The 25383-nt window shown below is 48.3% G+C and overlaps 1 protein-coding gene across 8 annotated transcripts in view; it reads left to right on the top strand.

The window, feature by feature from the left end:
• celf2 (CUGBP Elav-like family member 2) overlaps window positions 1–25383 on the top strand; it is a 579470-nt gene that overhangs the window by 481908 nt on the left and 72179 nt on the right. The window lies entirely within an intron of this gene.

Raw genomic sequence — 25383 nt, 5'->3', positions numbered from 1 at the left:
CCTCTCCATCAGGTGCTCCATGTGGGTTTTGAACGTTTAAACACGTTACCCATGAAGGAGGTTATCCTCTCCACCCGGGATCCTCCTGGCCTACCCTCCAATTGGGTTTGCCTAGGTACTCCTGGCCCGTTTTGTTTTCCCCATGTGTGAGGCTGCTGGCATGGCCTGCTGTAGAGGCCCGTGCTGATACTGCTCCCTCCTTTGGAGCAGATCATTGTTGGAGCAACTTCTCCATAAGTTGCTCCATGTGGGAGAGTCGTCCTCAGACGCTCTCCGTTGAGGGACTCATCTGAGTCAACGGGTGTCAGACTTGCGGGTGGTTTTTACGTCCCGCAGGACCACCACGGAGCTCCTCCTCCTGCACCAAGTCTTTCCTGCCGGTTCTGCCGGCGGTAATGTCGGGAACAAGACCGTCGCCCGCTACTGGGAATGCTGCGGTCTTCGGCAGCCGACTTCCCCGCGGACCGTCTCCTCGACATCTGGGCTCTGAAACTACAAAAAGCTTCAAGTCCGAGAGAACGCAGGTAAGTAGTTCAACTTTCCTTACCTGCCGATCCTGACGGTTGGGAGGACTCAGTGCCTCTCCAGTCCGTCATGCGCGTTGCGTTCAGACGTAATGACGCGCACGCAGACGGACGGCCCTTCTTCACGTAGTCACTCACGTGACTCCGGAGTAAAATCCACCTGTCGTTATTTACCATGCGATTTGTGCTGGGGAATAAAGATACTATGAATCGTTTTTTTTAAATGGATTTTGCTCTCAAAATCCCATTAAGTTCCAAGAAATTGCACTTTTGCTCCTTAAGCCTCCGCCAAGCTTGAACTTAGAAGCACCAACATTTTATGAATGTGTCCCATATGGCTGCAATTCTTCTCATTGAGGAAGGGAACAGAAGTGCATTGGGTCCTTCTTTCAAAGAGCAAGTTGACGTTTTTTTTTAATCGACTGGTCAATTAATTTCTTTCGTAGACAATAGATAATAGACAACAGGTGCAGGAGTAGGCCATTCGGCCCTTCGAGCCAGCACCGCCATTCAATGTGATCATGGCTGATCATCCCCAATCAGTACCCCATTCCTACACTATGTATAAACACTGCTGTCATTTCTAATTGGTGAAACCAAAATATATAAAAATGGCCTTTATTAAAATCTGACAAAGTGCACTTTAACCACATGTGATTTTTTTTTCTATTACAAAATCTCAAATTGTGGAGTTCAGAGGCAAATAAATAAATGATGGGTCTTTGTCCCAAACATTATGGAGGGCACTGTTTGTGGAACGAGCTGCCGGGGGAGGTTTTTGACGCAAATACTATCACAAGATTTAAAAGCATTTTGACAGGTACATGGATTGGACAGGTTTAGAGGGATATGGGCCAAACGCAGGCAGGTGGGACATGTATAGACGGGTCATGTTGGTCGGAGTGGGACAAGTATAGACAGGCCATGTTGGTCGGCGTGGGCAAGTTGTGACGAAGTGCCTGTTCCCACTTTGTGTGACTGCGAATGGGTTTAAGGACCTGAACTGAAATATTCTCAGAGTACAGTTAGCGGATTCGATGATAAGAGGTTAGATTACTGAGTGGTCGATCAGAAAGCAGAGCATTGTGCAGACATTTGCCGTAATGCTGAGATGGAGAATGCCATCGTAATTTGATTTTGGAAGTGAAAAGTGGAGTCAATGAAGGGACTGTAGCCAAAATCCTTGTAATTGGCAGTCTTCACCCGAAACGAAATGGATTTTTCAGCAGCAGGCATTGTCTGTGAGAAATCCTCTGGTCTTCTAAGCAAAGGCACGATGAGAATTGTGGCTGCTAATTTTAGCCACTGGTAAATATTGTCTAGATAAGAGTTATCTTATTGAATCTTTGTTAGGCAAACGCTCTTCCAGTGTCATTATCTCAGTTGTTAGCAGAATCAATTTTATTAACTGCAATTACAAAAATGAGCCAGGACCCATTGTGTAGGTTCTCTTTAAAAATTTAACTCCGTTCTTTCAACAAGAAAGTCAATTTATAGGTTTAAAGCCTATTTATTAGGCCATATTAAATATTAAATATTAATTGAGCGTTTCCGCGCGGACCAGATGTGCCTTCAGCAGCTCTCAAGCCTTCATTATCCTCCATAGACTCCTCTTGAACGAGGCTTTCTTTGAACTTTGAGATGAGCCTATTTAATCGTCTCATGGAAACGCTTTTATTTTTTCTCTCTCTCTCTTTCACGCTTTCTCTCGCTCTTCATTTTGGATCTGGGATTTACTTGGACCCCAGTCGGCCTTGTTGTGAGAGGAACACGCCTCTTCTGGAGTGATTTGTGTGTTTTTAACGGGGAAGGGAAAGAAAGATGTTTCTGCCAGCTTGGCCTTGATTTATTTTATTTATTTTTATTAACGTCGCCCATTCCTTCCCTCCAGAGATGCTGCCTGTCCCGCTGAGATACACCAGCTTTTTGTGTCCAACTTCACTGCAAACCAGCATCAGCAGTTCCTTCCTACACATTGGTATATTTTGTGATGGTTTTTAAGACACAGTTTTTGAGATCGTTTTTCAAGGTGGCACAGCGGTGGAGTTGCTGCCTCACAGCGCCAAGGACGCTGGTTCGATCCTGACCGCGGGGTGCTCTCTGTACGGAGTCTGTGACCGCGTGGGTTTTCTCCGGGCGCTCTGGTTTCCTCCCATATTCCCTTACGGAAAAAGAAAAAAAGTGCTGGAGGAACTCAGAGGGACGGGCAGAATCTGTGGAGGGAAACGGACAGGCGACCATTGGTGAAGATTTGTAGACACATCCCGACCAGAAGCAACATCATGTGTGGGATGGAACTGCAGATGCTGGTTTATACCAAAGATAGACACAAAATGCTGGAGTAGCTCAGGGGGTCAGGCAGCATCTCTGGAAAAAATAATAGGTGACCCTTCAGGTTGGAACCCTTCTTCAGACTAATATTACAGTCCTCCCTGTCTGTACACAGTCCCCCGTCTCTCTGTAACACAGTCCCCTGTCCAATGTCCAATGCCTGCAATGGGCTGCAGGGGAATCGGACAGTACCCTAGTTTATGGAAGGACCGTTCAGAAACCTGATAACAGAGGGGAAGATGCTGTTCCTGAGTCTGGTGGTGCGCGTTTCTGTATCTTCTGCTGTACAGAGCAGGGAGATGAGGGAATGACGGAGATGGGGCAAGCTTTGGCAAGGGAGGCAACGTTTTGCGTCGAGACATTTCTTCAGAATGATTGGCGTGGGGGGGGGGGGGGGGGGGGCGGGGGGAAGACGGAGGAGATCCTGGCAAGCAATAGGCAGAAGATAGACACAAAATGCTGGAGTAACTCAGCAGGTCAGACGGCATCGCTGGAGAAAAAGAACAGGTGATATTTCGGGTCTGAAGAAGGGTTCCGACCCACAATGTCACTCACTCACTCACTCACTCACTCACTCACTCACTCACTCACTCACTCACTCACTCACTCACTCACTCACTCACTCACTCACTCATTCATTCATTCACTCTCCAGAGATGCTGCCTGACTCGTTGAGTTACTGCTGCATTTTGTGTCTACCTTCAGTGTAAACCAGCGTCTGCAGTTCCTTCCTACTCAAGTGATAAGTGCATGGGGGTGAAGGGGGGTTGGTTGGCAGATGGGTGGACAAAGGCCAGAGATGGGAGGAGGACAAAAGGGTGTGAGATAAGGGGATAAAGGGGCATGAAATGTGAAGTCGGGGGAAGGGATATAAGGTGGAAAGGGGTCAGGAGAAGGTCGTTGTTAGTTGGTTACCTAAAGTTGGAGAATTCAATGTTCATACCACAATAATATTTGATCTATTTTTCACCAAGTAACAACTGGAAAGGAATGCAGTTCTCAATCCATTGTGCTTCACAGGTCGGGCAGAATGAGTTTGTTAACATGTTGAAACAAAGACAAGCAGATGCTGGTTTATACCAAAGATAGACACAGAGTGCTGGAGTAACTCAATGGGTCAGGCAGCATCTCTGGAGAAGGTCTGAAGTAGGCCTCACAGCGCCGGAGACCCAGGTTCAATCCTGACCGCGGGTGCAGTCTGTACGGGAATTGCACGTTCTCCCCGTGACCCGCGTGGATTTTCACCGAGACCTTCGGTTTCCTCCCACACTCCAAAGGTGCACAGGTTTGTAGGTTAATTGGCTTGGTGTAAATGTAAAATTGTCCCCAGTGTGTGTAGGATAGTGTTAAGGGCCGGTCCCACTTGTCGATTTTTTTCGGCGACTGCCGGCGTCATTGACTGTCGTATCAGGGTCGCCGAAAGATTTTGAACATTTCAAAATCCAGCGGCGACAAAAAAATGTCGCGACACTTGAGGAAACACCGCGCGTCGATACATCATCACGCCGCGACTTTTTCGGTGACCTGATACGTCAGCCAACTGTGCCGACAGTCGCCGAAAAAAACCGCCAAGTGGGACAGGCCCTGGCCTGTTTTCCGCACTGTGTCTCTAAAACCAAAACCTGACTCAGCTGGTTCGGCAGCACCTCGCGCAAACAGGGATGGGAGACGTTTCGGGTGGCGAACAAGGAACGTCACCCATCCTTTTTCTCCGGAGATGCCGCCTGACCCGACGTGTTACTCCAGCGCTTTGTGCCTACCCACCGTCTGCTTGCTAACGGTTGCTCTGTATTGATTTAGTGCAGATGCATTAGACATCTAGCAGAGCCCCAGAGACCCATGTCAATAGGCGTCCTGTCTGCAGTAATTGCGAACTCTACTGCAAGTAATGAATGAGAAATGTAATTTACATAGCAATTCTATCGCGGCCACACTTGATTAACACCGTGATGTAAATCGAGGTTTGAAAGCTTACACAGATAATCACATCCATCAACAAGAAGTTATAGTGCCTGGTCTCCGCCATAGCACTTCTAGTATGGATCGACTGTTCACTGAGTTACTGCCGTCATGTTGAACCTGCAAGCCAGCCTCTTTGATCACCTAATGCCCCTGTCCCACTTAGGAAACCTGAACGGAAACCTCTGGAGACTTTGCGCCCCACCCAAGGTTTCCGTGCGGTTCCCGGAGGTTGCAGGTGGTTGCCGGAGGTTGCAGGTAGTGGAAGCAGGTAGGGAGACTGACATAAACCTCCGGGAACCGCACGGAAACCTTGGGTGGGGCGCAAAGTCTCCAGAGGTTTCCGTTCAGGTTTCCTAAGTGGGATAGGGGCATAAGATAGCCGCAAAAAGCTGGAGTAACTCAGCGGGACGGGCAGCATCTCTGGAGAGAAGGAATGGGTGACGTTTCGGGTCGAGACCCTTCTTCGGTTTAAACCAGCATCTGTAGTTCCTTCTTACACACTCTTTGATCGCCAATCTTAATAGAAAGGTAGAAAATAGGTGCATGAGGAGGACATTCGGCCCTTCAAGCCAGCACCGCCATTCAAAATGCTCATAAGATATAATATCTTATATGTACCTTGTAAGGTGAGGGAGGGAAGATTTAATAGGAACCCGTGGGGCGACTATATCAGACAAAGGTCTGGTGGGCACATGGAACGAGCTGCTGGAGGAGGTTGTTGAGACAGGTACTATCACAATGTTTAAACGAGGCTTAGAGCCATAGTGTCATAAAGTGTGGAAACAAGCCCTTCGGCCCAACTTGCCCATGCTGACCAACATCCCCCATCTACACTAGTCCCACTTGACAGTAAGGATTATCACTGTATCTTGGGACACATGATCTTAATAAATTAGGACCAATTATGCTAGGAGTTGAGGTTGCAGTGACCAAAGCCAGGAAGCCAGGACAATTTCTTGATAGTCCAGGAAACTTACTTAGGTTGATGATTAGTAAGTAAGTAAGTAGGTTTATTGGCCAAGTATTCACATACAAGGAATTTGCCTTGGTGCTCCGCCCACAGATAACAACATGACATACAGTGACAGTTACGAATGACTCAGAAAACACTAAATACTAATAATATTTGGCAAAAATATTTAATAATCTGTGGCAAAAAAAATCCACAGATCCTCTCCACCTCCACTCTATCCAGGTCTTTCACTAATCGGTAAGTTTGAGGTATGGAGTCACATAGCATGGAATATGGAGTCAACTTGCATGGAAACAGGTCCATGCAATGGAAATTCCATACATGGAAAATAAAAAAAGACTCTACGATGGCCGTATAGAATTGGACCATCATTGCATGTGGCAGATTGTGCTTCGATTATAATTAGAGTCATAGAGTGATACAGTGTGGAAACAGGCTCTTCATCCCCAACCTGCCCACATCGGCCAACATGTCCCATCTACACTAGTCCCATCTGCCTGCATTGGGCCCATATCCCGCTAAACCTGTCCTATCCAGGTACCTGTCCAAAGGTATCTTAAATGTTGTGAAGAAGTCTGAAGAAGGGTCTCGACCCGAAACGTCGCCTATTTCCTTCACTCCACAGATGCTGCCTCACCCGCTGAGTTTCTCCAGCATTTTTGCCTACCTTCGATTTTTCAGCATCTGCAGTTCCTTCTTAACCATTAAGTGTTGTGATAGTCCCTGCCTCAACTACCTCCTCCAAAAGCTCGTTCCATGCACCCACCACCCTTTGTACAGAACATTTGGACAGGTCCATGGATAGAAAAGGTTTAGAAGGATACGGGCCAAATGCAGTCAGGTAAGATGTGGCATCTTGGTCAGTGGGGGTAGGTTGAGTCGAAGGGCCGTATGACTCTGTGACTCTTATGTCAAATTTCACTGTAGCTGTTAGCAACATGCTAACAGGCCCTTCGGCCCACCAAGTCTATGCTGACCATCAGCTATCCATTTACACCAAATCCCATTTTTCCCTTGCCCCAATTCCAATCCATTCCCCACCCTTCCCAATTTTACCACCCACCCACAAACGAGGGACCAATCACCCTACCGGCCCCTACATATTTGGGATGTGGGAGGCATTGGAATTGTGACTAGCTTGGATGGGACAACTGGGACACTTTGGACAGAAGGACCTGTTTCCATGCAAGTTGACTCCATATTCCATGCTATATGACTCCATACGAGTCCATACCTCTGAAACTTACCGATTAATGAAAGACCTGGATAGAGTGGAAGTGGATGGGGATCTGTGGATTTTTTTGCCACAGAAGGCTGTGGAGGCCAAGTCAGTGGATATTTTTCAGCCAGAGATAGATAGATTCTTGATTAGTACGAGTGTTGGGGGTTTCACACTGGAGTTTCATTCCAGTTTCATTCTGGAATTCCAGAATTCCACAGTGTCGGGAGAAGGCAGGAGAATGGGGTTGAGAGGGAAAGATAGATGATATAGTAGACCTTATGGGCCGAATGGCATAATTCTGCTCCTCTCCCTTATGACCTTATGAAGGCCAGCACACCGTTAGTTTTTCCTCGGTATTTTTCTCACATATCCACGATCTGCCTGTGATTTGTGGACGTGCTCTTTCAGAACTCCCTGTTCCTCAAGCTGTTCTCCATTCGCCACCGGGAGGAGAGCACTCCAATCTGTCTTTGTCACATCAAAGGGAGGCAACCTGTCAATTTCCCAAAGCACACGTCGTCTTCCAGTTTAAAATATGTTCTTGTACGTTTCCTTCTTCCACCTGTCAAACCTACGATGTCTTCACTCCGTGGCATCTGCTCAGCTCAGAGATACAAACCAGTGGTGTGGATGGTGTCGCGTGATATACGGCCGAGACCGAGGTGTAGACGACAGGCACACTCTGTCTCATAGCAACAATGGAAAATAGGTGCAGGAGTAGGCCATTCGGACCTTCGAGCCAGCACCGCCATTCAATGTGATCATGGCTGATCATCCCCAATCAGTACCCCGTTCCTGCCTTCCCCCCATATCCCCTGACTCCGCTATCTTTAAGAGCCCTATCTAGCTCTCTCTTGAAAGCATCCAGAGAACCGGCCTCCACCGCCCTCTGAGGCAGAGAATTCCACAGACTCACAACTCTCTGTGTGAAAATAGATGCTCCCTTAGCTAAATCTAACTCTCTCTTGAAAAACGTCCAGTGAATCGGCCTCCACTGCCTTCTGTGGCAGAGAATTCCACAGATTCACAACTCTTTGGGTGAATAGGTTTTTCCTCATCTCAGTCCTAAATGGCCCACCCCTTATTCTTAAACTGTGTGTGACCCCTGATTCTGGACTCCCCCCCCCCCCCCAACACCTCTCTCCTAATCAGCCCATACTTGACCGAGTGCTCAGTCATCTTGTCTCCTTGACAGCTTCCAGTAACTTCCCTGGAGCTAATGTTAATCTGACGAGCCCAGAATAACCTGATTTCACCAACACTCTTCAGTAATGAAGGGACATTGCTAGCAATTTTCCAATCTTCAAGGCACAGCACTTAAACCCAGACCATTTGCAGTTCGTATGTGACTTTACACTCCTCCTGGGACTGACTGTTTGATTGATTGAAAGATACAGCATGGAAACGGGCCCTTCGGCCCACCGAGTCCATACTGACCATCGATCGCCCATTCACACCAATTCGACTGTTATCCCACTCTCTCACACTAGGGGCAGTTGATTAACCTACAAATCACGCACGTTTTTGGGGATGCGCCCAGCCCAGGAGACACTTTGAGTGCTGGTCGTAGAAATGGATCTGCAATCACTCATTACAATCGGTCTCCTCCTTTGAACTGTTACTCCAGCAGCACCATCTCTCACTCCGACTATACTCACTGCACTGAGTATAGCTTGTGCATGTGATAATCAACTAAACTGTGTGGGAGGAAACCCGAGCACCAGGAGGAATCCCACGTGGTCCCAGGGAGAATGTGCAAACTCCACACAGACAGACAGCACTCGTAGTCTGGCTCGCACCGGAGTTTAGTTTAGAGATAGAGCACGGAAACAGGCCCTCCGCGCCGACCAGCGATCCCCGCACACCAACACTCTCCTACACACACTCAGGACAATTTACTATTTTACAATTTACAAACTGGATGTCTTTGGAGCGTGGAATACAGGGGGAGCGTAAAACTCCGTACAGACAGCAACCGTAGTCAGGATCGAACCCGGGTCTCTGGCGCTGTACGGCAGTAATTCTACCGCTGAGCCACTTAACTCAGACCAGTTGCAGTTCGCACTTGACTTTCTGCTTTCCTCCTGGGACCTGCCCCAGTGTGTAATCTGAAACTGTTAAACCATTGATTACTCAAGTTGCCAATCTTTCTCATATCTGCATCTATTGAGCTGTGTCAATGAAATTAATTAACCTTGTTCCTTACACAGGAGTGGACTGCACATATAAACAGATCGAATTCAATTAACATGGCAACACAAAACATTTCACATTCCAGCTTCTAAAACCTCCCTCGGTTTAAAAAAAAATCAAAAACCGCAGATGCTGAAAATCTGAAATAAACTCAGAGGTGTTTGACCTAAAATGTTAACTCACCTTCTCTCTACATAGAAACATAGAAATTAAGTGCAGAAGTAGGCCATTCGGCCCTTCGAGCCTGCACTGCCATTCAATATGATCATGGCTGATCATCCAACTCAGTATCCTGTACCTGCCTTCTCTCCATATCCCCTGATCCCTTTAGCCACAAGGGCCACATCTAACTCCCTCTTAAATATAGCCAATGAACTGGCCTCAACTACCTTCTGTGGCAGAGAGTTCCAGAGATTCTCCACTCTCTGTGTGAAAAATGTTTTTCTCATCTCGGTCCTAAAGGATTTCCCCCTTATCCTTAAACTGTGACCCCTTGTCCTGGACTTCCCCAACATCGGGAACAATCTTCCTGCATCTAGCCTGTCCAACCAGTTAAGAATTTTGTAAGTTTCTATAAGATCCCCCCTCAGTCTTCTAAATTCTAGCAAGTACAAGCCGAGTCTATCCAGTCTTTCTTCATATGAAAGTCCTGACATCCCAGGAATCAGTCTGGTGAACCTTCTCTGTACTCCCTCTATGGCAAGAATGTCTTTTTGCTAGACGCTGCCCAGCCTGTTGAGTATTTTCATGTATTTTCTGCTTATATTGTTGGATTTTTTATTGTTTGTTTAACCATAATTCATTGCTTAAATACTTATGTTGGAACGCAGCTAGAATGCCAGCATGTACAAGTTGGAGTTTAAGTTTGTACAAACAAGGAACTGCAGATTTAGTTTCATTTAATTTATTGTCACGTGTACTGAGGTACAGTGAAAAGCTTTTTTGTCGCATGCCATCCAGTCAGCGGAAAAACAGTTGCGTCATGGAGCGATACAGCGTGGAAACAGGCCCTTCGGCCCACTTGCCCGCACCGGCCAACATGTCCCAGCTAAACCCCGTCCCACCTGCCTGCGCCTGGTCCATATCCCATCAAACTTGTCATACTCATGTACTGTTTCTAAAATGTTGGGTTAGTCCCAGCCTCAACTACCTCCTCTGGCAGGTAGGCAAAAAATGCTGGAGAAACTCAGCGGGAGAGACAGCATCAATGGAGAGAAGGAATTGGTGACGTTTCGGGTCAAGACCCTTCCTCGGACTGAGGACCCGAAACGTTGCCTATTCCTTCTCTCCATAGATGCTGCCTCACTCGCTGAGTTTCTCCAGCATTATTTTGTCTACCTTCGATTTTTCCAGCATCTGCAGTTCTTTCTTAACTACTTCCTCCGGCAGCTTGTTCCATACACCCAGCACCCTTTGTATGAAAACAGTGAAGTAGGTGATTACAATCGAGCCACAGTGTGCAGATACAGGATAATGGGAATAGCCATGAGGTTGCAGCTCCACCCTCTGCCCCACTGAGAAGGCACAACATTTTAAGATCTGATTCAAAACTAAAATCCCTGGTTGCTGAAGTTATTGGGATCTAATATAAATTGCAACAAGTTTAGCTCATTATTGGACCCAAGCAGCAGTGGAGTTGCTGCCTCCCAGCTCCCGGGACCTGTGTTCTATTCTGACGATGGGTGCTGTCAGTACGGAGTTTGCACGTTCTCCCCGTGTCATCGTGGGTTTTCTCCGGATGCTCCGGTTTTCTCCCATGTCCCACCCACCTGCGGGTTTGCAGATTAATTGATTTCTGTAAAACAAAATTGGACCGAGCGGGTAGGATAGGCCTAGTTTACGGATGATCAGTGGTCAGCATGTACTCGTTGGGCTGAAGGGCCTGTTACCATATTCTATAGAGTCATAGAGTGATACAGTGTGGAAGCAGGCCCTTCGGCCCAACTTGCCCACACCGGCCAACATCTCTAAACTCTGTCTCTATCTCTAAACTCTGGCCGCTCTTGCTCACTGTGTGGAGTTTGCGCGATCGCCCTGTGACAACGTTGGCTTTCTCCAAGTGCTCCGGCCTCCTCTTTGAGTAAGGGTCATAAGTGATAGGAGCAGAATGAGGCCATTCGGCCCCATCAAGTCTACTCCGTCATTCAGTCATGGCTGATCTATCTCCCACTCACAACCCCATTCTCCTGCCTTCTCCCCATAACCCCTGTCACCCGTACTAATCAATAATCCGTCAATCTCTGCCTTAAAAAGTAAACTGGGTTGGTGTATAAACCTTTGCTTAATGGATGGCATAGACTCAGTGGGCTGAAGAGCCTGTTTCTGTGCTGGAAGTCCCAATGACTCAATGAGTAAAAAATGACTTAATGGTCAAATTTAAAATGGTAACTTGATTTGTTAACATCAGTAAGGTATTTAAAGCAATTTAGATGACAGCACTGATGCTGACAAAGCATTGAACAAATTCTTTATTATATAAGTAATTCAAACTCTTTGGAGACTTGAAAGAACTAATAATATTTAACAGGAACAAACAGTACTTGGCCTGATGGACTGCCAAGGCCATGATTCACTCAGCTAAACCTCTCCCAATTGACTCGATAGAGACACCACCGACCATGGGGTTGACCTGATTAGTCTGCAAAGCCAGAGTCCCAGGTTCGATCCTGGCAACGGGTGCCGTCCGTACCGAGTTTGTACGTTCTCCCCGTGACCGCGTGGGTTTTCTCCTGGTGCTCTGGTTTCCTCCCACACTCCAAAAAACGCACAGGATAGTTGGTTAATTGGCTTCTGTAAACTGCCCCTATTGTGTTGCATGTGAGGTTGGGATATCATTGAACTAGTGTGTGGGTGATCAGTGGCCGGCGCAGTTTGGTGGGCCGAAGGGCCTGCTTCCATGCTGTGTTACTAAACTAAACTAGACTAAATTAATTAAAAATTCATAAACATTACCACTGATCATTCCTCCCCCTTAATATAATCAGTCTGAAGAAGGGTCTCAACCCAAAACGTCACCTCTCCAGTCCCTTCATGGATAAAGTCATAAGGTCATAAGGAATAAGAATAGAATTAGGCCAGTCGGCCCATCAAGTCTACTCCACCATTCAATCATGGCTGATCTATCTCTCCCTCCTAACCCCATTCTCCTGCCTTCTGACACCTGTACTAATCAAGAATCTATCTCTGCCTTAAAAATATCCACTGACTTGGCCTCCACAGCCGTCCGTGGCAAAGAATTCCACAGATTCACCACCCTCTGACGAAATAATTTCCCCCTCATCTCCTTCCTAATAGAACGTCCTTTAATTCTGAGACTATGACCTCTCGTCCCAGACTCTCCCACTAGTGGAAACATCCTCTCCTCATCCACTCTATCCGGGCCTTTCACTATTCTGTAAGTTTCAATGAGGTTCCCCCTCATTCTTTAAAAATTGAGCAAATACAGGCCCTGTGTCGACAAACGCTCATCATATGTCAACGTTTAACCCACTCACTCCTGGGATCATTCTTGTAAACTTCCTCTTGACCCTCTCCAGAGCCAGCACATCCTTCCTCAGATATGGTGCCCACAATTGCTCACAATATTCCAAATGCGGCCTTGTAGATGCGTGTTTTACTCAGGATTCCAGCAGGTTGCAATTGCTTTGGTTGCCATTGTAGGTCAGCTAGCCCCAATGGCTTCAATAGTAACCGGGCTGTCATCTGACCTTATGCTTAATGATAAAGATGCCCTGACTAATGTTGAAACAAAGAACTGCAGATGCTGGTTGATGCACAAAAGGACACAAAGTACTGGAGTAACTCAATTGGGTTAGGCAGCATCTCTAGAGAACGTGGATAGGTAACATTATGGGCCATGACCCTTCTTCAGACTCTGATTCACCATCCGAATGGTAACCCTTTGGTTTATACGCCATGGGAGCAGAAGTAGGCCATTCGGCCCATCAAGTCTACTCCGCCATTCAATCCTGGCTGATCTATCTCTCCCTCTCAACCCCATTCTCCTGCCTTCTCCCCATAACCCCTGACACCCGTACTAATCACAAATCTTGTCAATCTCTGCCTTAAAAATACCCATTGACTTGGCCTCCTCAGCCATCTGTGGCAATGAATTCCACAGATTCACCACCATCTGGCGAGAGAAATTCCTCCTCATCTCCTTTCTAATGATGCATCCTTTAATTCTGAAGCTACGGTCTCTGGCCCTAGACTCTCCCACTGGTGGAGACATCCTCTCCACATCCACTCGATTCGGGCCTTTCATTGTTCAGAGCATTCACTGAATAATAGGTCTTTTCACGGTTGGTCAACTTCAACTAAGGTTTGTCGTATAGACTGGCGATGCTGGAGTCTTGAGCAACACACAAAGTGCTGGAGGAACACAGCTGGGTCTGGCAGCATCTATAGCGGGAACAGACAGGCGAGAAGAAAAGGGTCCTGACCCGAAACGTCGCCTGTCCATTCGCTCCAAACTTGCTGCGTGACGCTCATAATTCCTCCGGTACTTTGCACGCTGTTGTCTAGATTGTAGTGTGGACTCCTGTGCCAGAACTCTGCAGAATGATACTGGCCTTGATTCTGATTTTTGCTGCTCGGGATGAAACTGTTTGAGGGCTAACCTCGTGGTGCAATGTGTTTCCAAACCAAGTTCATCATTTCAGATTTGTCAGTCGACAAATGGCAGATGCTCCAAGTGCACAGGCAAAATTCATGCCTCATAATCCATCTCTTTTAACTGTTGGGCTCCACATCTGTGACGTTTGCGTCTCTGTTGCCGTGGCAACCTTTGGCCGGCGAAGCCAAGTGGCGCAGCAGTAGAGTTGCTGCCTTGCAGCGCCAGAGACGTGGGTTCGATCCTGACCGCTGGCGCTGTCTACGCGGAGTTTGTACGTTCTCCCTGTGACTCCGATACGTTTCCTCCGGCTGCTCCAGTTTCCACCCACACTACAAAGACTTGCGGGTTTGTCGGTTAATTGGGCGGGCTTTGTAAAATTGTAAATTATCCTTAGTGGTGTGTCGGAAAGTGCCAGTGTCAATGGTCAGCGTGGACCCTGGACTCTGGTGCTGTGAGGCAGCAACTCTACCGCTGCACCACTGTGCCGTGCCGTGCCACGCTATGTGTGTAATCAGTAGCAAATCTCTCTCTCTCTCTGTCTCTGTCTGTTTGTCTCTCTCTCTGTCTCTCTCTGTCTCTGTCTTTGGAGTTGGGTCAATCAGGCCACAGACTATTCCCATCACCAGAGGGTCTTCTCGCATTCACGGCTGAGTACCATTGAGCCACTTCAGGAGGGAAAAGAAATGCTGACAGACTTTGCAACATATGCAGACTGCCATGTTGCCTGCTTGCAGTCTGTCATGTCAGATACTGCTGAAATTGTCCAGAGACTTCTCCACAAAAATAAAACACAATACAGAACAATCTAACTCCGGCACAAGCAGTCCAACTAAATTAAGTTAAGGCAGGTAATTCTACCTGGGAATTTATAGCCGACTTGCAGATTAAATCATCATTTCCATCAGGTTACACTGAGTGCCTGTCAGATACCATTAAACAGCTCCTTCTGCAAACCTGTTTGATCCATTTGCTAAGAAGCCCCTTAAGATAAAAGATGTGGACGCAGCCCAGTCCATCACACAAACCAACCTCCCTTCTCTTGACTCCATCTACACCTCAAGCTGCCTCGGCAAGGCCAGCAGCATCATCAAGGACCAGTCGCACCCCGGCCACTCCCTCTTCTCCCCTCTCCCATCGGGCAAATAGGTACAGAAGTGTGAAAACGCACACCTCCAGAATCAGGAACAGTTTCTTCCCGGCTGTTATCAGGCAACTGAACCATCCTACCACAACCAGAGAGCAGTGCTGAACTACCATCTCCTTCATCGGTGACCCTCGGACTATCCTTGATCGGACTTTGCTGGCTTTACCTTGCACTAAACGTTATACCCTTATCATGTATCTGTACACTGTAAATGGCTCAATTGTAATCAGTCACATACTGTCTTTCTGGTGACTGGTTAGCACGCAACAAAATATTTTCACTGTACTGGGCCTGTCTCACATGGGCGTCATTTGCGCGTCATTTACGATCACGACGCACGATGCGCGCGACACGTGCATTACGCGCACATGGCGCGTGGTGAGGTATGGTGGCGTAGGCGGTGGCGCGCGGCGCCTCAGGATTTTGCGATTCTCAAGATCCTCGCCCGCCACCTGCGTGACGCGCAAATGACTCCCAAGTGGGACAAGCCCTTACCTCAGTCTATGTGACAATCAAATAAACTAAACTAGCCATACTAAAATAGTTGACAGCCCCACGCTGTTTATCCATGAAACGCAATGAGTTCACCATCAGCTTCCAATGTCATTGGGATCGGCCTTCCAAAAAAGAAGGTTTGTACATCACACATTATGTGCAGGAACAGGGTACATTGGCTGTCGATTCTACTCTCCCAGTCAATAAAATCATCGTCCTCTTCAGCTCCTCCACTTCTTCACCTCCCTATCTCCATTACTCAACCAAAATCAATGAATGCCCTGAATGATGTCGGCCACTGCAGTGCAGAATTTCGTTTGGGCAGCGCGCTAGAGCCACCGACTACCGGCGCTGTCTGTACGGAGTTTGCACGTTCTCCCCGTGACCTGCGTGGGTTTTCCCCGGCTTTGTAGGTTAATTTGGCTTCAGTAAAAATCGCAAATTGTCTCCAGAGTGTAGGGCATGGCTGGTGTACGGGGATCGTTGGTCGGCATGGACTCAATGGGCCGAAGGGCCTGTTCTTGCACTGTATCTTTAAACTTCAAGCTCCAGACAGTCCCCTCGACCCGAGTAGTAGCGGTCAAATACAGGACAAGGGCGGTCCCATACGGGACAAACCCATTTAGACCAAAATACGGGATGTCCCGGCTAATACGGGACAGTTGGCAACCTTAAGTCGTGGCAATATCCTCATAAATCTTAGATGCTGCCTGAACCCCCTGAGTTACTCCAGCTCTTTGTGTCTATCTTCGGTGTAAACCAGCATCTGCAGTTCCTTCAGACACATTTTCTCTGCACCCTTTCTAACTTGACGACATCTTTCCTATAAGATGCTGCCTAGAACCAAACACAATACTCTAAACATGGCCTCACCGACATCTTACATATGTCCTCCCAACTTCGAAATGTCTTGGCCAGAGATGTGGGTTTGATGATGGTTGAGCAAATGTCTCCATGCCAGAGAGTTTGAAGGAAGTAAAATTCACCGTCTACACATTTTATCAAGGCCACTTTGTTCCATAGTTTAGTTCAGAGATACAGCGCGGAAACAGGCCCTTCGGCCCACCGGGTCCGCGCCGACCAGTGATCCCCGCACATTAACACTATCCTACGCACACTAGGGACAATTTACATTTATGCCAAGTCTTTGGACTGTGGGATGAAACCGTAGATCCCTGAGAAAACCCACGCAGGTCACGGGGTGAAACGTACAAGCTCCGTACAGACTGCACCCGTAGTTGGAATCGAACCTGGGTCTACAGCGCTGTAAAGCAGCACCTCTACCACTTATGCCACCATTTATACTATCTATAAAAACGTTGACTGAGCCACGAGCTGTTTTATTTTCGCTGTTAATCCTGTCAACAAAGGCTGAATGATATCAATGTCTTTAAAGATGCATATTGGTTAATAAAAAAAGATAACTCAGTTTGTATTAAGTGAACAATTGATTGACTGCAATACCAGTCACTGCAAATCACTATCCTGATTTACTGTAATGTCGGTCGCATCTGCTGATGGCTTCTATAAAAGACAATGTGTCTGTAAATCTTCCCCGTCCCATTTGAGTTTTCTCTACGGTAGGATGTACAGACAGGCTGCTGCTGTTCCTTCTATTCAGTATTTTGTCATGATCGATCTTTGTAAGATCATAACAAGCATTTCCTTGTGTTTTAAATATACCGAGCGGTCACAATGAAAACAGAAAATGGCGGAGTCACTCCACAGGTCAGGCAGCATCCCTTGACAGGAAAGAAATAGTAAAGGGCCTGTCCCATTTACGCGTCAACATTTACGCGTCACGACGCACGGGTGGTACGCATTGCACGCGCATGGTGCGTGGTGACGTAGGCAGTCGCACGTGGCGCCCCAGGATTTTTGATGTACAAAATCTTCGCGCGCCATCTTCGTGACGCACAAATGACGCCCAAGTGCGACAGGCCCTTAAAGGTTTCAGCCCTGGGAATCTCTGGCAGACCTGAAACATTGGATGTTCCTCCTTCCGCAGATGCTGCCTGACCTGCAGAGTGTTTCCAGCACTTTCTGCTTTGAGAGACATAGAGAAGATGGGCCTCATTCTCCCTGTGACCTGTGTGGGTTTTCTCCGGGTGCTCAGGTTTCCTCCCACACCTCAAAGACGTACAAGTTTGTAGGTTAATTGGCCGATAACATTGTAAAAATTGTCCCTAGTGTGCAGGATAGTGATAGTGTAGTTCAAGTTCAAGTTCAAATTTTATTTGGTCACATACACCTTTAGGTGTAGTGAAATTCTTTTTGCCATGCAGCACATAAAAAAAGAATACAACATGACAGTAATAGATAGTTTCAACATCAAAACATCCCCCCACAATGGTTCCCATTGTGGGGAAAGGCACAAAGTCCAGTCCCATCCCCATGTCCACCCATAGTCGGGCCTCCTTACTCGAGACCGTGGCTTCTGGAGCCGACAGGGCCGCGCCGAATGGAGCTCAACTGGCGATCTCAACAAGAGATCCCAGGCTCCCGATGGAAAGTTCAGCGCCGCCGCCCGCAGCCGCTCCACAGACCCGCAGCTCCGCAACGGACCCAGCTCCAGTTACCAGAGTTTCAGCGAAGTCACCGCCAGCCCCGCAATGGTGCTCCAGCACTGCACCGCCGTCCACCGACCCGCAGCTCCGCCGCCGCCGATGCCGAGCCGGTACCGGTGCCGCCGGTGTAGTCGCCGGTGCCGCCGCCTCTGAGCCGGTGCAGCCGCCGCCGCTGCTGAGCCGGTGTAGTCGCCGCCGCCTCTGAGCCGGTGCAGCCGCCGCCGCTGCTGAGCCGGTGCCGCCGCCGTTGCGCCGGTGTAGTCGCCGGTGCCGCCGCCTCTGAGCCGGTGCAGCCGCCGCCGCTGCTGAGCCGGTGTAGTCGCCGCCGCCTCTGAGCCGGTGCAGCCGCCGCCGCTGCTGAGCCGGTGCCGCCGCCGCTGAGCCGGTGCCGCCGCCGATGCCGAAGCTCCAGACGGTCCCCTCAGGAGACGCCGCTCCAGGCCCGCTGGTAGGCCGCGGGGACGGGTCGAAGCTGCAGCCCGGAGAAAAGCTGCATCTCCGACCAGGTAGGGACCCTGAAAATTAGTTTCCTCCCCCCCCCCCCCCCCCCCCACACATAAAAAAGCTAGAACTCCTCAAAACAAAACACTAAACTAACTAAGAATAAGAAAAAGAGATGAAAAAAACAGAGTATGGGAGGATCACTGGTCGGTACGGACTGGGTGGGCCGAAGGGCCTGTTTCCATACTGTATCTCTAAAGTCCAAAAGGCTCATGAAAGAGGAAGTCATGTCTCCAGGTTTGCCAATGATGCTTTGATGGGCCATATTGTGGGCAAATTAAACATTAGATTATAAAGATTATGAGGATGTTGTCAGGACTGGAAGGTCTGAGCTATAGGGAGAGGTTGGAGAGCAGGAGGATGGGGAGAGGGGGGAGAGGAATCTTATAGAGGTGTATGAATTAATGAGAGGAATAGATTGGGTAGATGCACTCTTGCCCAGAATAGGAGAATGGAGAACCATAGGGGAAAAGATTTAATAGGAACCTGAGGGATAACTTTTCCACACAAAGGGTGGTGGGTGTATGGAACAAGCTGCCAGAGGAGGTAGTCGAGGCTGGGACTATCCCAACGTTTAGACAGGTACATGGATAGGACAGGTTTGGAGGGATATGGGCCAAACCAGAGCATGTGGGACTAGTGTACAAGTTGGCCGGTGTGGGCAAGTTGGGCCGAAGGGCCTGTTTCCACGCTGTATCACTCTGTGACTCTATGTTAATAGATTGAATGAGTGGGTTAGACACTTTGCCCATGTTGTATCTGCCTCTACACGTACCCCTGGCCCCACGTTCCAGTCTCCCACCACCTTCGCGTTAAAATTAATTGTTGCGCAATTGTGGGACCTTACAGAAATGGGTGCTTGATCGCCAGTTCAGATTCAGTCAGCTGAAGTTTAGTTTAGCTAATGGCCCTGTCCCATGGTACGAGTTCATTCCAAGAGCTCTCCCGAGTTTAAAAAAAATCAAACTCGTGGTAAGCACGGAGAATTAACGTAGCGTGTACGTCGGAGCTCGGGGACGTCTCTTAGCGCTAACGGCAGGTACTCGGGAAGACTCGCTAACGGCAGGTAAGCTCGGGAAGACTCGTGAAGATTTTTCAACATGTCAAAAAATGTCCACGAGAGCCCCGAGTACCGACGAGTGATTGGTAGTGGTCGGAGGGGCCGTAGGCGCAGATTGGCAGCCACGCTTCCGTCCGTCAGTCTGCCCCAGGGCAGCTGTGGCTACAGAAGTAGCTTACCACCACCGAGTGTGACTGAGGAGTGAATGAATAATGCGATGTAAAGCGCCTTGAGTATTAGAAAGGCGCTATATAAATCCCATCCATTATTATTATTATTATTATTACCGTAAATCTCCGAGTTCAAATCAGGGCAAACTCGGGAGAGCTCTTGGAATGAACTTGTACAGTGGGACAGGGGTTTTCGTTTATTGTCACGTGTACCGAGGTACAGTGAAAAGCTTTGGTAGCGTGCTACCCAGCCATGGAAGGGGACCTGTCGCCACTTTTCTTCGACTTTTTCACTCTGCCTGAAGTTTAACGTCCAGTTTTCTTGTTCCCTCTCAGTAAAAGCGAATCTCAACTTTTTATTCAGCTCACACTCCCATTAAATCTTCGTTTGTCAGATGCTAAATGTTTTATGGGCATCCGCTTCATTAGAATGGGCCATCACGAAAGTCTATCTTAAGAGGCCATCAATGAGATGCAGAAGAATAACTGTGTAACTCTTAAAGTCTTCCAGGCAAGATGATTTATCGAATCAAATGTGGGTTATTGATTGACCTCTGTTGAGCAATATAATTACACCATGGGGTTTTTTTTTTTGCTAAAATGGTGAAAAGAGTTCGGTGAAATGGAAACACAAACTTGCAAAACTTTCCTTATTTTTTTTGTGTGGGAAAGAACTGCAGATGCTGGTTTAAACCGAAGAGAGACACAAAATGCTGGAGTGACTCAGTGGGACAGGCAGCATCTCTGGAGATGAAACGTTACCCATTCCTTCTCTCCAGAGATGCTGCCCGTCCCGCTGAGTTACTCCAGCTTTTTGTGTCTCTCTTCGGTTTAAACCAGCATCTGCAGTTCCTTCCTGCGCATTATTCAATGTTATCCCACTCCAAGGACCCGTCTCACCCCGGTCACTCCCTCTTCTATCCGCTCCCATCGGGCAAGAGGTACCGATTTGTGAACAAAACAGCACCCCCCACCCCCCGCACACTGACACTGTCCTACACACATTAGGGACAATTTTCCATTTGTACATTCATACCAAGCCAATTAACCTACAAACAATAGACAATAGACAATAGGTGCAGGAGTAGGCCATTCGACCCTTCGAGCCAACACCGCCATTCAATGTGATCATGGCTGATCATCCCCAATCAGTACCCCGTTCCTGCCTTCTCCCCATATCCCCTGACTCCGCTATCTTTAAGAGCCCTATCTAGCTCTCTCTTGAAAGCATCCAGAGAACCTGCCTCCACCGCCCTCTGAGGCAGAGAATTCCACAGGCTCACCACTCTCTGTGAGAAAAAGTGTTTCCTCGTCTCCGTTCTAAACGGCTTACCCCTTATTCTTAAACCTGCACGTCTTTGGAGTGTGGGAGGAAACCGATGATCTCTGAGAAGATCCCACGCAGGTCACGGGGAGAACGTACAAACTCCGTACAGACAGCACCCATGGTCAGGATCGAACCCGGGTCTCTGGCGCTGTAAGGCAGCGACTCTACTGCTGCGCCACCGTGCCGCCACTTATATTGTTTCTTATCCTTGTCCCATTTTTCAAGGGAACGTTTCTCTTTTGTCTGCATGTTTCCTTCACTGAATAGAACCTTTTAAGTTCTGTCGGACTATTTTTTCAAGGGCATGCCATTGTAAAGGATGAACAGAAGGAATTTGTGCCTTACAGTGAAACAGCAATGTCAATTTAATTTTAAAGAGGCGCTGCTCACTACATTCACCTACCACCTCTGTGCAGCGAGTTCCCAATGCATCGACTGCCAAATGCTTATTTTAATTATTCATGGCGATGTTGACTTTGCTCGCAAGGCCGGCCGGCCTGCCTAATTACTCTCCCCACTTCAGAGGGCAGCCGCTAGACACAAAACGCTGGAGTAACTCAGCGGGCCAGGCAGCATCTCTGGAGAGAAGGAGTTTTCGGGTCGAGACCCTTCATCAGGGCGAGAGTGAGAGGAAAGGGAAACGGGAGATACAAGAAGATACAAAGAACAAATGAACGAAAGGCACACAAAAGGACAAGTCAAAGCCGGCAAGGATGATTAGAGGAAGGTGGAGCCCACAATGGTCCATTGTTGGCCGTGGAGAAGGTGATAACGAGTGGATACAGACAGTGAAAGTCAATAGGACGACAGTGAAACTAGTAGGAAGACTAGGGTGGGGGGAGGGAGGGAGAGAGAGGGAATGCGAGGGTTACTTGAAGTTAGAGGAATCAATATTCACACCGCTGGGTTGTCGGTTGTAACTAGGGCTGGACTGGGTCACCATGGCAGATTTCATTGAAAGCTATTAGTCAACAAGTAGGTAGACACAAAATGCTGGAGTAACTCAGCGGGTGAGGCAGCATCTCTGGAGAGAAAGAATTGGTGATGTTTCGGGTCGAGACCCTTCTTCAGACTGATGTCAGGGGAGGGGGCGGGACAAGGAAAGAATGTAGGGGGAGACATAGAAACATAGAAAATAGGTGCAGGAGGAGGCCATTCGGCCCTTCGAACCAGCACCGCCATCATTGTGATCATGGCTGATCGTCCCCAATCAGTAACCCTTGCCTGCCTTCTCCCCATATCCCTTGATTCCACTAGCCCCTAGAGCTCTATCTCAGTAAGACTAGTGGGGGAACTGGGAAGAGGAGGGAATGGAGAGAGAAAGCGAAGGGTCTCGACCCAAAACGTCGCCAATTCCTTCTCTCCATCGATGCTGCCTCACCCGCTGAGTTACTCCAGCATTTTGTGCCTACCTTCGATTTTCCAGCATCCGCAGCTCCTTCTTAAACATTTAGTCAACGGGTGGGTCTTTCTGACAATCCATTTGGTGATGTTCGGTGGGTGCATGGAACGAGCTGCCAGAATAAGTAGTTGAGGCAGATACTATTGCAATGATTAAGGTACAAAGCAACTTGGGATAAATTAGTTTAGTTTAGTTTAGAGGTACAGCATGGGAACAGACCCTTCGGCCCACCGAGTCCACATTACTATCGATCAGTTCTGTTGTCGCACGTTCCCGTCCACTCCCTGCATACCAAGGACAATTGTACAGTGGGCCCCATTAACCCACAAACCTGCAAGTCCTTACGACGTGGATGGAAACCGGAGCACCCGGAGAAAGCCCAGGGAGTACGTGCAAACTCCGCACCGACAGCACCTGAGGTCAGGATCGAACCTGCGTCTCGTGTGCTGTGAGGCTGCAGCTCCATCTACCAGACAAACCGGTGGGACTAGTGTCGCCTGGACATATTGTGGGCAAGTTGGGCCGAAGGGCCATTTTTCCATGCTGTATCATGCTCTGACTCTTTAAGAGTGAAGCTGCCCAGCATATTTCATCACAGGAGAGACCTCTCGTGAGTTGGCGCATCAAGACTCGGCTTTTTCTACCGATATGACTTGACCTTTTTCAATGCCTCCGTCTCTCATCTCGACCTGGTTTGTCCTGGCACCCTTGTGAAAGCAGCCTTTTCCTTTGGAAGAGGGTGGGATTGATAAAAATAACATGCTCTTGGGAGAACTGAGCTACAAGAAGGGAAAGCGGACCCTGGCCCCAAAGTTGAAATGGTTTGCAAGTCTCTGCAATTTAATATTAATGCCCAGTTAATAGCACTCTCCTTTCCACCTTCTGGTTCCTTTGTGAGCCACTGCCAGCCATTAACTTTATCCACTCGTGACAAAGTGACTGGTGTTTAGTGTCTGCGCTCAAATATTGATTTTCTGTGGGGTTTTTGTAAACTGATTTATCGAGGTGGCCAGTTCACACATTTTCTTTCTTAGATTTATTGCCTATTATTCACAACAGTGAAACAATTGTGTATGAGGTGCAGAATAGTTATAGGTCAATACTGAATCTAATAGAAGTGTTTGCTTTTGCAACCAAATGGCAACACAATTGTTTTATATTCTTCCAGCATCACCTTGATCTTGCCTTGGGGTCAACCAGTTCAATATTTTAATAATAGAGGTGGCGAGGTACATAAATTTAACTGCTGGGAATGTGAAATCAAAGCAAATGATCTTGAAATATTGTCTGTCCAAACAGAAGAGTATTCAAATGTCAGTTAGTTCTACCTAGCGATGTCCCATTGTATAATAGCGACATTGATTGGGCAGAGAGTTATGGAGTCGCAGTTTCAGTTTAGTTTATTGTCACGTGTACCAAGCTACAGTGGAAAGCCTTTGTTGCGTGCTAGCCAGTCAGTGGAAAGACAACACATGATTACATAATTATCAAGATGGCGGCGCTGCCTTAGCAGCTGCGGCTCGCCTGCTGTCCGTCTGTTTTTTTCTTTTTTTTGTTGTTCTTTTGTCCTGTTTTAGTTAATTTTTGGTTTATTAGGTTGTGTATGTGTGTGGGTGGGGGGGAGAAACGTGTTTTTGGTCTCTTCCTTCGGGGGGATGCGACTCCTCTTGTCGTATCCCCCGTCTCCGTCTCCGCCTGCGCCGAGGCCTAATAGCGGAGCTGGCGGCCTCGGAGCTGGGGCAGCGGCAGCGGTGACCTGACCTCGGAGCTGGGACAGCGGCAGCAGCAGCGGCAGCGGCAGCGGCGACTCGACCTTGGAGGATTGGCCGCGGGCCCGGTGGACTCGGCCGCGGGCCCAGTGGACGACATCGTCGGGAGTTCACAGGTCACAGGTTGGTGACCTGTTCTCCGGAGCTCCCGCGACACCAGCTGCGTCCGCTGGACTGGAGGGCCGCAGCTTCGACCACCCCGGGCCACGGAGTTGAACCGGCCCGTTTGCGGAGCTCGGATTCAGCCGCGGGACGGACATTACTTACCATCGCCCGGCGGGGTCACAACATCGGAAATCTGGATCGCCTCGGCGCAGAGGGAGAATAAGAAGGACAGTGAGGAGGTGCCTGGTGAACTCACTGTGGTGGATGTTAATTTGTGTTTAATGTGTGTTTTTGTCATTTTTACAATATAAAGGCTACTTTGACTTTGACTTTGAATCGAGCCGTCCACGATGTGCATGATAAAGTCCAGTAGATTCCGATCAAAGATAGTCCAAGTCTGTAGAAGGGTCTCGACCCGAAACGTCACCCATTCCTTCTCTCCAGAGATGCTGCCTGACCCGCTGAGTGACTCCAGTATTTTGTGTCCATCTTTGGTCTAAACCAGCATCTGCAGTGTCTTCCAACACATAAGCAGAGTCCGAGGGTCTCCAATGAGGTAGATAGTAGTTCAGGACCGCGCTCGAGTTGTTGGTAGTATGGTTCAGTTGCCTGATAACAGCTGGGAAGAAACTGTCCCTGAATCTGGAGGTGTGCGTTTTCACACTTCTGTAGCTCTTCCTTGATGGTTTTTGATCAGCGGGTGGGGAGGATGTTTCCACTAGTGGGAGAGTCTAGGACTAGAGGCCATAACCACAGAATTAAAGGATGTTCCTTTAGGAAGGAGATGAGGAGGAATTTCTTCATTCAGAGGGTGGTGAATCTGTGGAATTCTTTGCAACAGACGGCTGTGGAGGCCAAGTCAATGGATATTTTTAAGTCAGAGATAGATAGATTCTTGATTAGTACGGGTGTCAGAGGTTATGGGGAGAAGGCAGGAGAATAGGGTTAGGAGGGAGAGATAGATCAACCATGATTGAATGGCGGAGTAGATGGCCGAATGGCCTAATTCTGCTCCTATCACTT

This window comes from Amblyraja radiata, chromosome 21 (assembly GCF_010909765.2).
Source record: "Amblyraja radiata isolate CabotCenter1 chromosome 21, sAmbRad1.1.pri, whole genome shotgun sequence".
NCBI classification, from domain to species: Eukaryota; Metazoa; Chordata; class Chondrichthyes; order Rajiformes; family Rajidae; genus Amblyraja; species Amblyraja radiata.
The sequence above is the reverse complement of the archived record's forward strand: the minus strand, read 5'-3'. Positions and strand labels throughout refer to the sequence as shown.